Source organism: Giraffa tippelskirchi, chromosome 14, assembly GCF_054371585.1.
Source record: "Giraffa tippelskirchi isolate mGirTip1 chromosome 14, T2T-mGirTip1v1.2.pri, whole genome shotgun sequence".
NCBI lineage: Eukaryota > Metazoa > Chordata > Mammalia > Artiodactyla > Giraffidae > Giraffa > Giraffa tippelskirchi.
Window position 1 is genome coordinate 44,214,820 of NC_137288.1, and position 14,865 is coordinate 44,229,684.

Genomic DNA, 14,865 nt, shown 5'->3' on the forward strand with positions numbered 1-14,865 from the left:
TCCCAGGTAATCCTAATGCAGCCGTGTTTGAGACCCACTGGGCCAGGCTAACATTCTCACTTAAATATACTGGGCTCAAGACTAGAAATATGCAAATAGCATCCCAGGAGCAGAGACATATGGGCCTCACATACTTTTTCTTCAACGTTACTTTTTATAACTGGGCATGTAATGATTATTTTAAGTAGATTAACCTGTAGCAAGTTTCAGAACAGGGGAAAGGGGGGGAATGACCCAGAAGCCCACCACCCTTACACCTGGATCCAGGATTACAAATTAATGAGTGAGAAACCTGGCCCAGGGGGGACTCTGGCCACCCAGAGAGCAAGTCCCCCATCCCCCCTGCCTGGAGGAAAGGCAGCCTGCCGAGGCCAGATTGCCCAGTGTCTTAGGAGAAGCCAGCGATCCGGGTGGTTATGTGCCATGTGCCAATTTCTAAATGTTGGCAGCCTACTCCATTTGTTATTCAAACTCTGCTGACCCCCGCTGTGCAGGCCATATGAGATAGACTTTCAGGCCAGGTCCCGCTCTTGGATTGCCAGTTTTGACCTTCACCATCAAGTATCTTTTTTTCCCAATTATTTTCATGCCAGACTATTTAAAGTGTTCATTTAAAATAATTACACAACTTGTGTACGCACGCATCATATGCCATTTTGATACTGCTTTGTGGCCTTCATAATTCTTTTGCTTCAGATGGAGCAGAAATCCGCCAAATGGATGTGTTCTATATAAGCCCGCCCTTGTTCCCAGATATTTTGATTTCAGATGGATTTTGTTTGTTTGTTGAATGATGAAGGATTAAAAACAACATAAAGTCAATAGTTTCTTCTGAAAGCCAGATATGCTATATTCTCTGTTGCTAATGGAGGCCAGGTTAACTGCTTTGGAAATCATGCAAACAGGTGATAAGGTTCACATTCTACTTTGGAAGTTGATAGGCTCCCCAGGTGGCCCTAGTGGTAAAGAAGCCGCCTGCACATGCAGAAGACATAGAAGACGAGGGTTCGACCCCTGGGTGGGGAAGATCCCCTGGAGGAGGGCATGGCAACCCACTCCAGTATTCTTGCCTGGAGAATCCCATGGACAGAGGAGCCTGGCGGGCCACAGTCCATAGGCTCGAAAAGAGTCAGACACGACTAAAGCAACTTAGCATGCATGCATGCAAGCTTAACCAGTGTTCCAGCCCAAATGGAAGGTCAAGGTGGCTTCTAGGGGCTCCCCACAGGCTGGGGTAGGCTCCTCAGAGCAGCCTGGGTCTGTGTCCGAACTTGGATAAGGATTCCAATGAATCCTCAAGTTCTACCCTATAGAGCATGGCAGCCCTGCTTTGTGCCCATTGGGGTGCAACACTGCACAACCCTTGAGAAAGGAAGTGTGAAACTCCAGATCCCATTAGGGAACACCTGCAAATGCTTCTCCTCTCAGCTTCAGCACACCAGAGCCTCCTAGCATCTCCCTTGTGCGGAGGGAGAGCTACCAAAGGTACTGCAAATGCCTGGAGTTCAAGCAAGAGGAATGATTTAGGGTAAAAGGACCCAGTATGGGTTTCTGGCAGAATCCCAAAGCTCAAGGCTGGTTGGCACCGCATTCCCGGGTGAGTGCCTCCCAGGGCTGAGGAGTAGCCACGACCATCTCGGCCAGATTCCTTCATAATGAAGTCAGCTGTCAACTCCTTGGGGGGAGAGGCACAGAGCCCCTTTATTTCCAAGCAGGTGTTGCAGCATATTAAAGGTTGAATTCCATCTTGTGCTCGCATCCTGGATGAGCCAGTTTGCAGGCAAGCTCAGTTCTTTCTGCAAAGAAGGAAACTTGGCAATGGTGGAGGCTGAATACTTAAATGGCAATCAACTTCTGGCTCATATCAATTAATTCCTTCATGGACTTCTGCCTAAGTATAGCATCTTGAATTCCCAGCTGCGGAGGCTATGAAAAACAGCCCAAACAGCACACGCCACGATCCAGGGAAGGGCGTACCGGTGAATCAGTGATGGGTGATGCTGTCCCGTCAGGACACTGTTGGTTTACCTGTAGAAGCCAGGGCAGGAGACTCACTCCTTTTACTGGGTGGGAAATTGTTGGAGAAAACTTTCATTATGTCCAAGCGAAACCATTCTGAGGAGAATCGCCTTCTTTAGGCTTTAAAATATCCAAATCCAAAGTGACCATGAGATGTAAGAGCAGAATGGGGACTAGGGATCAGGGAAGGGCTTTGTTGTCACTCAGACACCAGGAAAACCTATTTTGAAAAATGGTCCAGGGACTTCCCTACTGGTCCAATGATCAAGAATCCACCTTCCAATGCCGGGGATGCAGGTTCAACCCCTGGTCGGAGAACTAAGATCCCACAGGCTGCAGAGCACCTAAGCCTGAGCACCACAACTACTGAGTCTGCACACTACAACTAGAGAAGCCTGTGCCCTGCAACAAGGAGCCCACATGCAGCAACTAAGACCCAACACAGCCTAATAAATAAATAGGAAAAAAAATGGTCCTCACACACACACAAAATCTTTAAAAGAGAAAAACGATGGTCCTCATCCCAAGTAACCTACCAGAGTCATCTCCATCTCTTTCATGTGAACAAGGAGCCTCTAGATCAAGGGCTAAAGACAGACTGAGGGTGAGTGTTGGTGGTGCCATATGAGATCTGGCAGTTCCTAATTCATCTGGTCCATACAGACTACAGCTCAGACCATGACATCTACATGAGGATGTGAATTTCAAATCCTTTATCACTCAGCCTTCATCTAGTGCTCTTATAATGCGGCTATCACCAAGCCATAGCCAGTGAAAATCAAGGTCACGTGGCAAAACAAACTCACTTTTCCTCCCCTGCATGTGTGTTTCTCCTTCTCTGATCACTTTTACTGAATCAGAGGAAAAATCTGGTTCCTTGTCCAGGAGTCAAAACCTTTGGCTCTCTAAGGGTCATGCCCTGTCCAACATGGTAGCCACTAGCCGCTTAAATATGTGGCTACATAGACTTACATCAATTTAAATGAAGTAAAATTTAAAATTCAATTCATCAGTCTCACTAGAAACATTTCAAGTGTTTGCTTTTCCATGGGGCTAGTGGCTACCATTGGAACAGCACAGATACAGAACATTCTCATCACAGAAAGTTCTAGTGAGCAATCAGAAAATCTAACCAACCCTCTCCCACCTTCTTGGACCCCTTCCACACATGGAGGCTCCTCTTTCTCCAGCCCCTTTCATTGTTTTCCCCACCTGTCCTCATTCCTCATACACGTTCTTTGTCCTCAAATATGCACAGGTTTTTCCCTTCTTCAAAAAAAAAAAAAAATCTTTCTTTTAAACTCTGAAACCTCCTCCCAAGACTGCTTTATTTATTTCCTTTATTTTCTTCCAAATTTCTCTGATCTGTGGTCTGCCCCCACATCCTCCATTTCCTGACCACTGACTTGCTCCTTCTTCACCAGCAGGATGGCTCCCATCAATATTGTTTTACTGAAAATGTGTTCCCAAGGTCACCAGTGGCCGTCTCACCTCCCAGTGAGAAGCATTTCTTCCCCCAGTCCTCACTTTCCTCTGCCTTTCAATAATCTATGCCATCAGTCACCTGGTCCCATGTTCTTGCTTGGCAATACTTCTTATGTTTATTCTTCCCTTTCTATTTCCAATGGCAGGACCCTGGGGTGGCGTGGGGGGTGTCGGGGGGAGATCCTTTCCATCTATTCCCTCTGGTCCCTCCTCTCTCTAATCCCTCTTGTATATGGCCACCATGTTCACCTTTATAAAACACTTATTTCACACTATTTCCTCATTCAATAAATACCAACAACTCCCAGAGTAACATAGTGAAAAACAGGGTAGTTAAAATAGAGCTTGAATTCTTTTCTGCCACTTAATAGCTATGTAGCCTATGCCAACTTACTTTGCTTTTCTGAAATTTCTTTATCCTTCTTTAATTGAAGGGTAAGTATACTTACAAGTCATCGCAGGATGTTTGCTGATGTTATTAATCACTGGCCAAAAATGCCACGGAAATACATTAGTTGCCCGATACAGGAAAGTTATTGCTTTAAGTATTATTATCTCTATTTAGGCTTCCCTGGTGGCTCAGAAAGTAAAGAATCTGCTGCAGTGTGGGAGACCAGGGTTTGATCCCTGGGTCAGGAAGATCCCCTGGAGAAGGAAATGGCAACTCACTCCAGTATTCTTGGCTGGAGAATCTCATGAATAGAGGAGCCTGGTGGGCTACAGTCCATGGGGTCACAAAGAGTCAGACACGACTGAGCAACTAACACTTTCACTTTCATCTTTATTTAATCCAGGCTCTTTTTATGTTGATTCTAGAATCACTGATTTTACTCCCTTGCTTTTTCTCTCTTATCCCTCAGATTCTCTCCTTTATAGTCTTTCTTAAAAAACACCACTTGGACTTCCTTGGTGGCACAGTGGATGAAGAATCCACCTGCCAACACAGGGGACACAGGTTTGATCCCTAGTCTGGGAAGATTCCACGTTCCGTGGAGCAACCAAGCCGGTGTACCACAGCTACCAAGCCTGCACGCTGCAGTTACTGAGGCCTGAACACCTAGAGCCTGTGATTCGCAACAAGAGAAGCCACCACAATAAGAAGCCCAAGCACTGCAATACAGAGTAGCTGCCACTCACTGTAACTAGAGAAAGGCCACAAAAAACAACAAAGACCCAGCGCAGCCAAAAAAAGAAAAAAACAAACAAAACACTTTTACCTTATCTCCTGCTTATGAGAACCTGGAGTAATGTTCTACTTTTCTTCCACAAAAAGATGAATATTCTTAGACTTTCAAGAGAACCTGTTTCTATCACTGAGGCCACATCATTCACCTTTGTACATCTCGTCCATCCCTTCATTGTATTTTTCACATCTATTGTCTGTTTATTCCTACTCTTCTTCCTTCTTTCTATTTACCTCAATCTCAGCCGGTCTTCTGGCCACAGACTAAGTCCCTCTTCTTCCATGAATCCCAGGCTAATCTGCTCCTTTATCTCCTTAGTCTGAATTCCTGTTGCCCTTACAGCCTAGCTTAGCCATGGCTTTCTTGAAAATGAATTTTGTCTTCCTAGCTGGATTGTAAATCTTTCAAGCATGGGGAATCCACTCTCTGTCTATATATATTTTTTAATCCAACCATGTCATGTCACCAAGGAAGTTCAATTAAGTACATGTTGATGAATAGCTATAGTTATAGCTTAACTACAGTCCTCAGTCCCTCTTAGTTCAACAAAGAATGAGGGGGTAAGACAAGATCCTTGCTCCCCAGAAACTCACAATTACAATTACCCGGAGGTGCAATCTCAGCCATTTCTCTCGGTTCCAGAGTTGCCACTGTCCTCATTAACCAGGAAAAAAAGGGCATCAGGAAACAGGGTCAGCACGGACTCAATTTACAGTCAAAACCCATTGGAGCTGGATATCCAAAATGCCTCCTCCTTTTGTCTCTTCAATGGTACTAATTTCAGTGAATGTGTTTAGCACAAAAGTCCTGCAATCAGTTGCTTCTGAACAACTCAGCAGCACACAGCAAAGCAGAAAACGCACTAGAAGTGGTCCAGACCAGACTGACCAAAGTCATTTCTCCAATCCTTAATGGAGTCTTGCACTAGGAATGGGTGATGCTATGCAGATTCAAGATGGTCATTAAAACAGCATTCGAAACTGAAATTGATACAGAAAACAAATTAGTGGTTACTGGGGTGGGGGTGTAGTATAAGGGTGGGGGAGTGGGAGGGACAAACTACTGGGTTCAAGGGTAAGTTAGGTTCAAGGGTGTATTGTACAACCCAAGGAATAAAGCCCATATTTTGTAATAACTGTGGAAAGTAACCTTTAAAATTGTATAAAAAATTTTTTTAAATATTAAAACTTGGCTTTAAATGATAACTATGTCTACAAGATTAAAAAAAGAAAACTGAATCAAGAAGGTACCAGATCCATATATAAATCCAAACTGCCGCCCATTCTTTTCTTGAAGCGAAAAAGATGTTGAATGTGATTACAGATAATCAGTTTCCTTCTGAAGAAATGGGCATATTCTGAACCAAGCATGCACTATATTCCCTTGACAAATATATTTATACTCAACTCAGAACATGGAGAGAAAAGGAAATGTCAACAGTTGACAGCTTCTTGGCCTATGAGGTGTGATCCAGGAGCATAATAAATTCATTTAATCTTGGTGTTGAATACATGCATGTTAGACTTGTGCATAGTTTTTTTTTTTTTTTTTTGGCCTTTCCTCCAACACATTGTTTGAATACAGTGTCACATTCCTCTGTGTTGTCAACAGAGACATGAACCAAGCTAATCCTTTGGGTCCAACCTGGGGTAATTTTCCCTAATGAATAAAAGGAGGAATGAGAAAAGGACACCACGTAGAAGATGCCTTATTGCCAAATGTTGGTGGATAACTATTTCATGCTGAAAAATGTGCCTCAAGAACATTGGTAACTGGGAGCTTACAGAGTCCCAAAGAAGATGTATTTCCACGGAAGATGTTAATCATGCTGATAAAGGGCTAAGCATAGTCAAGAGAAGGAAAACCACATAAAAATCCACCTCTGTTTAGAAGCTGGATCCTGCTCCCTTCTTCTCATTAAGGCACTTCTCATCTCAGCCAAATTGGATGTGAAGATACGTTCCTTATCCCTGGCAGATCTTGCAAGATATCAAACATTTCAGACTTCGTGTGTGAAAGCATGACATATTGGTTAAGACTGAAAATAGCATGTTTCTGGTAGAGTTCAAGTAGATAAGAAATACTACACCCCACTGTTTTTGTAAATGCCGGAGTTCCATTGAGTCGAGACAGATGGTAGCAGGCAAAGATGCAATCTTATAATCAAAAGCTAAAATATGTCAAAAATATGTTAGCAAGCAAAATAGAGCAGATTACTAGCTTCTCATGTCATGACAGCTTGCAAAACATGTTAGGATGTTGAATCTCTAGTTATGTAAATAAATGAACAGTAAACAGAGCAGGAGCAAATGGTGAGGGAGCTCATGTATTGACTGTCCCTTCAAGGCAGTCTGGGGAGAAAGAGTCGTGTGGTTGCAAGGAACCCAGGATGGACCCTAAGAGGTCCCCAGCATCAAGCATGGGGATCCATTTTTTCCTTCCATGAGTAACAGGTTTCTCTGTGATACTCAAAAGCTGTTTAACTAAATTACAGGAGGCATTCAAACTTCCCAGAGAGAATTGTAAGGATTCCTTTGAGGATCATCATGTCATTTAGCTCAAAGAAACAAGAGGGTGAGTGTTATTTTGTGAAGATAAAAGGTACCCAAGGCCTTCTGTATATGCCAATCTCATCTCAAGGAGGTCTCTTTGACCACAGGACAGTGAAGTTTTGAAGACTCTGGAGAATGAGCTTGACCACAGGTTGGCCCTGGGCTTCTTATTGTCTTGGCTAATTTTTGATCAGGCTTGTGAAGAGTGAAGGCAATGTTAATCATGATGCGGGTGGGGAGTGGAGATGCTTTTACTCAGCATCTACTGTGGCCCAGGTGTTATACTGCTGTCACATCAAATTATCCCTCTTGTCTCTTGAGATGGACAGAAGATCACTTTGACTAGTCCTCACCCAATGAAAGTTCGAATCTGACCTCTTGCCCTCCTCTTCCCCTCCCCCTCTTCTGCACACAGAGAATCCAGGGGTGGGAAGAAGGTGGTAGAAAGTGGGCCTGTGTTCTCATGTCAGTATGGCCACCTCTGGCTCAAGGGTCCTACTTTAACCCTCGCTGCCCCTCTGGTCCATGTTTTACCAAAGAAACAATGATAAGCCTCACTTCTCAGTCTCCATAAGGAATCACTTGGGAAAATTTCAATGTACCAGAGAATGCTGCATTTTAAACTAGAAATCTTTTGATAAGCTACTTATCAAAAGGTGAAGGTCCAGGAATCTACACATATAACAGAGGATGATAATTAAACTTCTTGGGGTCTTCTCTGGCAGTCCAGTGCTAAAACTCCATACTCCCAAAGTACGGGGCCCAGGTTTGATCCCAGGTCAGGGAACTAGAATCCTGCATGCTGCAAAGAAGACGGAAAATCCTGCAAAGACCTCATGTGCTGCAACTAAGACCTGGCACAGCCAAATAAATAAATAAATTTAAAAAAATTTCTCGATGTAAGACAAGAGAAAGAATTTGCATTGTTCTTGAGGAGGAAACAGACTGGGGTCTGCATCAGAGAAGAAAGTACCAGAAGAGGCAACAACCCCAACTGTGTGACTGTCAAGTGAAGACTATAAAGATAAAAAGTGTCTGATGTGAGTTTCTATGCTTTGTTTTGTTGGTTTTGTTTGGACTGGTTCCTGTTGAAGACTGAGCAAGGCAAACCTCTGCTCTCTTCTGCACTAAATCCTCAGTGAAGGCACACAGCTCATGAATGATCCTGGGTGAGTGGGTTCTTCCTGGAGAGCTCAGACAGTTGTAGAGTCCAGTCTCTGTCTCCTGCATGGTGACAGGCAGGAAACCCACAAAGGCAGGAAGCAGAGAACGTGGGAGTGGTTGGCATCTGGATGACCACTCCCGAAAATGTGAGAGCCCCCTTTCACAAAGAACTGGGGCTCAGAAAGGTAAGGCAACCTGCCCAAGTTCTCACAGCTAAGTGGAGGTATGATCCAGGGTCAAGGAATATACGTGAGAGAAAAAGGAAGAGAAAGTGTGTATTTATGTGATATATATTTATGCATTAGCTAAAGGCCCAACTTGGAGTCATGTCCCTAAATACAGAATAACTGTAAACATTAACTAGTTAGCATCATCTTTGGCTTTCCATAGAGGAAGAGAATCATTTATAAGACCAAATAAGACCTCTGGACTGCCCTACAGCTATCATTTGGTGGGAGGAAAAATGGATTTAGGGTGAGCTCCTGCAAAGTCAGATATGGAATGTGCAACTCTGGTAAAATTGAAGCAGGTGAGCTCTAACTAACAGGAGGCAATGAGTATAATAAGCCAAAGGGAATCACTCAGTTTAAGCAACCATATGCTCCAGTTATCGATGGGTGTGTAGTGGTAATGATGCCCCCTTTATAATTCACTTGGTCCTTCTTTTCCTAATTACACCTAAGTGGATTTCCTCCCTTGGGAAAGCCAACATAGGGAACCTTGGAGGTTCAGGGCCATAAGAGTTCCAAGGGAAGCTAAGTTGAGGGATAAATTTATAAGGTTATGGGGCTCAGGACACAAGATGGTGAAATCCTAAGTTCCTGTCTTGCTGTGTGATTTTGGACATGGAACAAGTCTCTGGGCTTCAATCGCTTTATTTCTAAAATGGAGGAATTGTTCCCTACTGTGTAAGCTGCTATGAAGACTGAATTGAATACAGACATAAAACATTCAGCACCATGTCTGCCCCCTAGTTGATGCTCAGTAAAATTTGGTTCCTATTCATTGGAAGAGTATTGCTTTAGCCTAGGAGCAACTGAGAGTTTGAGGAGCAGTTGCTAATTTTCTTTACCATCAATTTTTTTTCTATCAGGTGCCAACCATGACCCTAGCCTTGCAGGACTGAATAAGACACCATCTTTCATCCAGTGAGCTCACTGAAAACTCAGGAGGCAGAGACCCCACATACAGTGACCATCCACATGAGGAAGTGCCCCTCTGGGGTGTCGAAAAGGTGCTGTGAGAGTCCAGGGGTGAGGTGTCCACCTGTACACATGAGTTCAATGATGGCTTCAGCAGGGAGGTGCAGTGGGAAAATTAGTTAAGAGTTTGCTGGCTTGTCAAGCCTGGATAGAGCCAACAGCCTGATCACAAATAAAATGAACTTCTGTCAAGGTGTTGGAATTACCAAAATAAATGTTTCTGTGCATGGAACACGGCTCACATCACATTTTCAGAGTCATCAAAACAGTGTGTCAATAAAGCATGGGTGGGGGCTCAGAATCATGCCTCATTGGTGAACTGGACCAAAGCCCCATAGAGAATGGGAACTACAGCTATCTGGTCCCATCACAGCACTGGCACAGACTGGGAGCTGGGAAAAGGGTTCAAGAGTAAATGTGCAACCCACTCTCTGGGCAGGGTGGACCCAGCTAAAGCTGGGTCTCACTGCTTAGGTTCCTTGTCCAAAGACCTGTCAAATCCTTGTCTCAGTTCAGATCAGTTACATCCATCAGTCCTTGGCCAGGCCACAGAGGGTGCCCACAGAAGGACACAGACTGACCACATGGAGTACGCACAGGTAGACCAGTAGGCCAGCAGCTTTGGGGAGTCCTCAGAGCACAAACTCAGAAGAATCAAAGTTCTAGATACCACACGCAAACCAGAGAGAACACATAATAGAACACAAGGGACTGGATTCTAGGAGAAGGAAGGGAGCAGTCCACGTATATCAAGAAGGACGCATGGCTCCAAAGAGCAAAACTGGAGCCCTTGTCCCAGATCAGCAGATAACCAGAAAATGGTTCAGTCCTAAGCTGCTACCCAAGTTCAGGCAGAGCAAAACTTCTCACAGTTTTGAGTGATCTGGATCCTGGAAAAGTTATCCACTTACCTTGGGGGACAGTGACCAGGGGAGAGGCACGAAAAGTAAACAGATTCAATAGATCCAAAAGTATGACAACAGCTGACAATATTTTCAGACAATTAATATTGGGACACACTAGCCGTCGCAATCTCTGGATCTTAATTTAAGTCTGTTGTGTATATGCTCCGTGCCTAGGAACCCTGAAGCATTACTAAATATGCATATTAATAAAGTTAGTAAGACGTCACCACTCGGCAGACACAAGCCAAAGTTCTTCAGCTCAGCTAATATTAAATGACTTAAGTGTGACTACTCACATTTTGTGTAGCAGGTCATGTCACTGACATTACACATGGGTATGCAAAGATTATGTAGCATCATCATTTCCCTATTGATTTGATCGTTTTCACGTGCACCCATCTGCTAGGTAGAGGCAGGAATGTAACAATTAGATTGAGTCCTGTCTAGCAAAGTTAGTCCACGCAATTAAGTAAGGGTCCCTTGAAATAAATATTCAACATCCCAAGATAAAATCCTTGCCTCTCTGACTTCATCTTCATCTCCCTACTTCTCATACAGATGACATCTAAACACTGACTGAAGAGGTTCATAGATGTAGGAGAAGATAGGCCTGTGAATATGAATCTAGTGCAGCGGGGCTGTAGGTGAGTATGTCACCAGAAATATGTTTTAGACAATATGATGGAGAAACTGGGGTGGGTTCCTTCCTTGTGGATGGCAGGATGCATTCTGGCCAGTATGACCACCATTTCCTTCCCTGAATCATCTCAGAAATCTAGCCCTCTGCTCTGCAGTGTGGTAGCAATAGACAGGAGTTTCTGATATAAAATACTATGATGATGAGGATGACAACAACTTCTACTAATAATTAGAATATTAGCACTTAACACTTAAATATAGGGCTTCCTGGATGGCTCAGTGGGTAAAGAATCCGCCTGCCAAGCAGGAGACATAAGAAATGCAGGTTTGATTCCTGGGTCGGGAAGATCCCCTGGAGGAGGAAATGACAACCCACTCCAGTATTCTTGCCTGCAAAATCCCATGGACAGAGTAGCATAGCAGGCTATAGCCCAGGGGGTCGCAAAGAGTCAGACACAACTGAGCACACAAACATAACACTTCTATATACTTGGGGCTTGCCAGACATTATTATAAGCACTTTACATATGCAAATCATTTAATCTCCACAGCAACTCTATCATGCAGATTCCAGTGGTTATTCCTGTTAACATCAGCTAATCATTTACATATGTTGGTGGCAGAACAGATTTTTTTAATGTGCCTGATCATGGAAACGAGATAAGGGAGATGCTAGAATGTGTTCTGGAAATTTTACATTTAAAATAAATAAAATTCACCGATCATTTACTAATACACAGTAGGTGCCAGCACTGCATGAGGCATTTATACACATGATGTTACCTTCACAACATATGAAAGAGGCAGAAGACAGACTGGTGATGCCAACCTGATAGGAATGGTCAACATCTGCCTTGGAAACATTTATTAAGGTTTCTCTCTCCCTCATCCCCCACACCAGGGCATGGACACACAGAATCATGTTTTCTGTCTTTAAAGTCCTTCTTCTTTAAGGCCAATTTAGGCCAGATTAAGTCAGGTTTGGACTGCAAGGAGATCCAATCAATCCATCCTAAAGGAGATCAATCCTGGGTGTTCATTGGAAGGTCTGATGTTGAAGCTGAAACTCCAATACTTTGGCCACCTCATGCGAAGAGTTGACTCATTGGAAAAGACCCTAATGCTGGGTAGGATTGGGGGCAGGAGGAGAAGGGGACGACAGAGGATGAGATGGTTGGATGGCATCACTGACTCGATGGACATGGGTTTGGGTAGACTCCGGGAGTTGGCGATGGACAGAGAGGCCTAGTGTGCTGCAATTCATGGGGTCTCAAGGAGTTGGACATGACTGAGCGACTGAACTGAACTGAACTGAAGTCAGGTTTGGTTCCTGGCTATGGAGATGGGCTTCCCCAGTGGCTCAGAGAGTAAAGAATCTGCCTGCAATGCAGGAGACCTGGGTTCGAGTCCTGGGTTGGGAAGAACCCCTGGAGAAGGAAATGGAAACCCACCCCAGTATTCTTGCCTGGAAAATCCCATGGACAGAGGAATCTGGCGGGCTACAGTACATGGGGTCGCAAAGAGTCGGACACAACTGAGCAGCTAACACACTAACACACACTATGGAGACGATGGCTACGGTGATGCCAAGAAGAGCTTGGAAGAGAAGTCTTGATGGGCCTCCTGAGGATATAGAATACAACAGTGGCAGAAAGTTGGCTTCTTAAAGAAGAAGCCAACATGAGATTTAGACGGAATATGCAAAACTTTTGAATTTGTAAAGTGGTCGACGGGGGACAAACTACCCTCTGATTCACCCAGATTTGAACAACCGTTGGGGTCAAAAAGGGTGAAGAGTCTACCATGCAAAATAGGGGTTTTAATTTTTATTTATTTATGGCTGCCCTGGGTCTTCATGGCCGCCTGTGGACTTGTCTCTAGTTGCGGTGAGCAGGAACCACACCCTCATTGTGGTGCACGGGCGTCTCATTGTGGTGGCTTCTCTTGTTGCAGCGCATGGGCTCTGTGTAGGCTCAGTAGTTGTGGAACATGGGCAGAGTTATGCAGCAAGGAACAAGTGATAAATAAGCTCTCTGCACAAAGGGGTGACATTCTCGGTAAGATGGGGGAAGCAGGCAGCCACTGGGCCACATTCACCTGGGAGGGAGCCACATTTAGGGGCTTGAGCCTGGCCTCCCGTCAGTGCTCTGTGGTCTGTCTGTCCCTGAGCCTCAAGCGGGCTCTGTGCTCCGGGCAGAGCGCTGCTTACACGCTTGATGTGCAGATCCAACTCCCCAGCCTCCATTCTAACTCTCCTTGGGGGAAGCTGAGTGGCAGCTATGTTCTGGCTTCAGGCTAACTGGAAACTCTGCTGCAGGGGGTCTCAGACTGTCCCACCTGGAAGACAAGCCCATACTATTTTGCTCTTCATCTGCCTCCCTGTGCTGTTCTCAGGTTTCTAAGAACCTAAAAGTACAGGATGGGCTTCCCTGGTGGTTCAGATGGTAAAGAACCCACCTGCCAATGCAGAAGACTTGGGTTCGATCCCTGGGTTGGGAAGATCCCCTGGAGTAGAAAATGGCAACCCACTTCAGTATTCTTGCCTGGAGAATCCCACGGACAGAGGAGCCTGCCGGGCTACAGTCCATGGGGCCACAAAGAGTCAAACATGAAAAAGCATGCATGGAAAGAAGGAAGGATAAGTGCAGGAGAGGCCGTTGATTGGTATTCACTAACCACACACGAATGCACGAGCCACACACTGTCTCATGGCCTCAGTTTGTTTTCAGTGGAATGTGACTGCCTTCTCCACCCAGAAGGTGAGCTCTGAGAGAAGGGGCTGCATATGCTACTCATGTATGTAGCAGAAAACTGACTGGATAAACCCGGGGTCTGGCCCCTTACGGTGATTCCTCTAGGGCTGTGTCAGTAAATTCCATAGGGGGATGTCGTTTGCTTCTTGTTTTGTTTTAATTTTTTTTTAATTGAAGTATAGTTGTTTCAAACCATCCCAGAGTCACCCAATACTAGTAAAATTGAAAGTGCTCTGCAACGAACAGATAGACACAGTTTAGTAAACTACTGCCTAAATGGGTCACCAAAAATAAACCCTCCAAAGGAAGAGCCACTAAAGGATAAACGATGTCAACCTTTCTCCTTGGCGATGCTGGCTCCCCTCCAGCCGGGCCCCAGTGACCTCGATTACTGACCACAAGTCATCAGAATTAAATCAAACCCGTCTGCAGTTTGGGTGGCTGGGGCCCTATCCAGGAAAGCTGCCCGTGCAGAGAGGCAACAGACAAAGAAGCCTGCTGAAATCTATCCAGATAATATCTGAGCTCCCGGCAAGAAGGAAATGCCACCACCATCTGCCTCTGTTTGTGATGACCTGGGAATAAATAAAAATTAACCTTGGTCTTTGAATGAATCGTGGAGCTTATCAGCGTTTCCTTTGTGTTTCTAATGACTATAGTAGGACAAGTTTACAACCCATTTTGGAGGGCCAGGGCGGGAGGGTTGTTGCTCTGGATGGCTCTTTGCGGGGCTTGGTGCACGCTTCCCATACTTTTCTCATATTATGTGCCACCACCGATGCCCTTGGTACCCTGTGTTGGTGATAGTGAAAAATAAAGAAAGTGTTTTAAACCCAGCAAGAGCTCAAGGAATCACTGGGGAAGAAAGGAAGGAAGAGGAGAGAGAAAAGTGAGACAGCTGGAGAGAAAGAGATAAAGGCAATCATGGTCTCCAGATCATCACTGGTGACCGTGACTGAGGT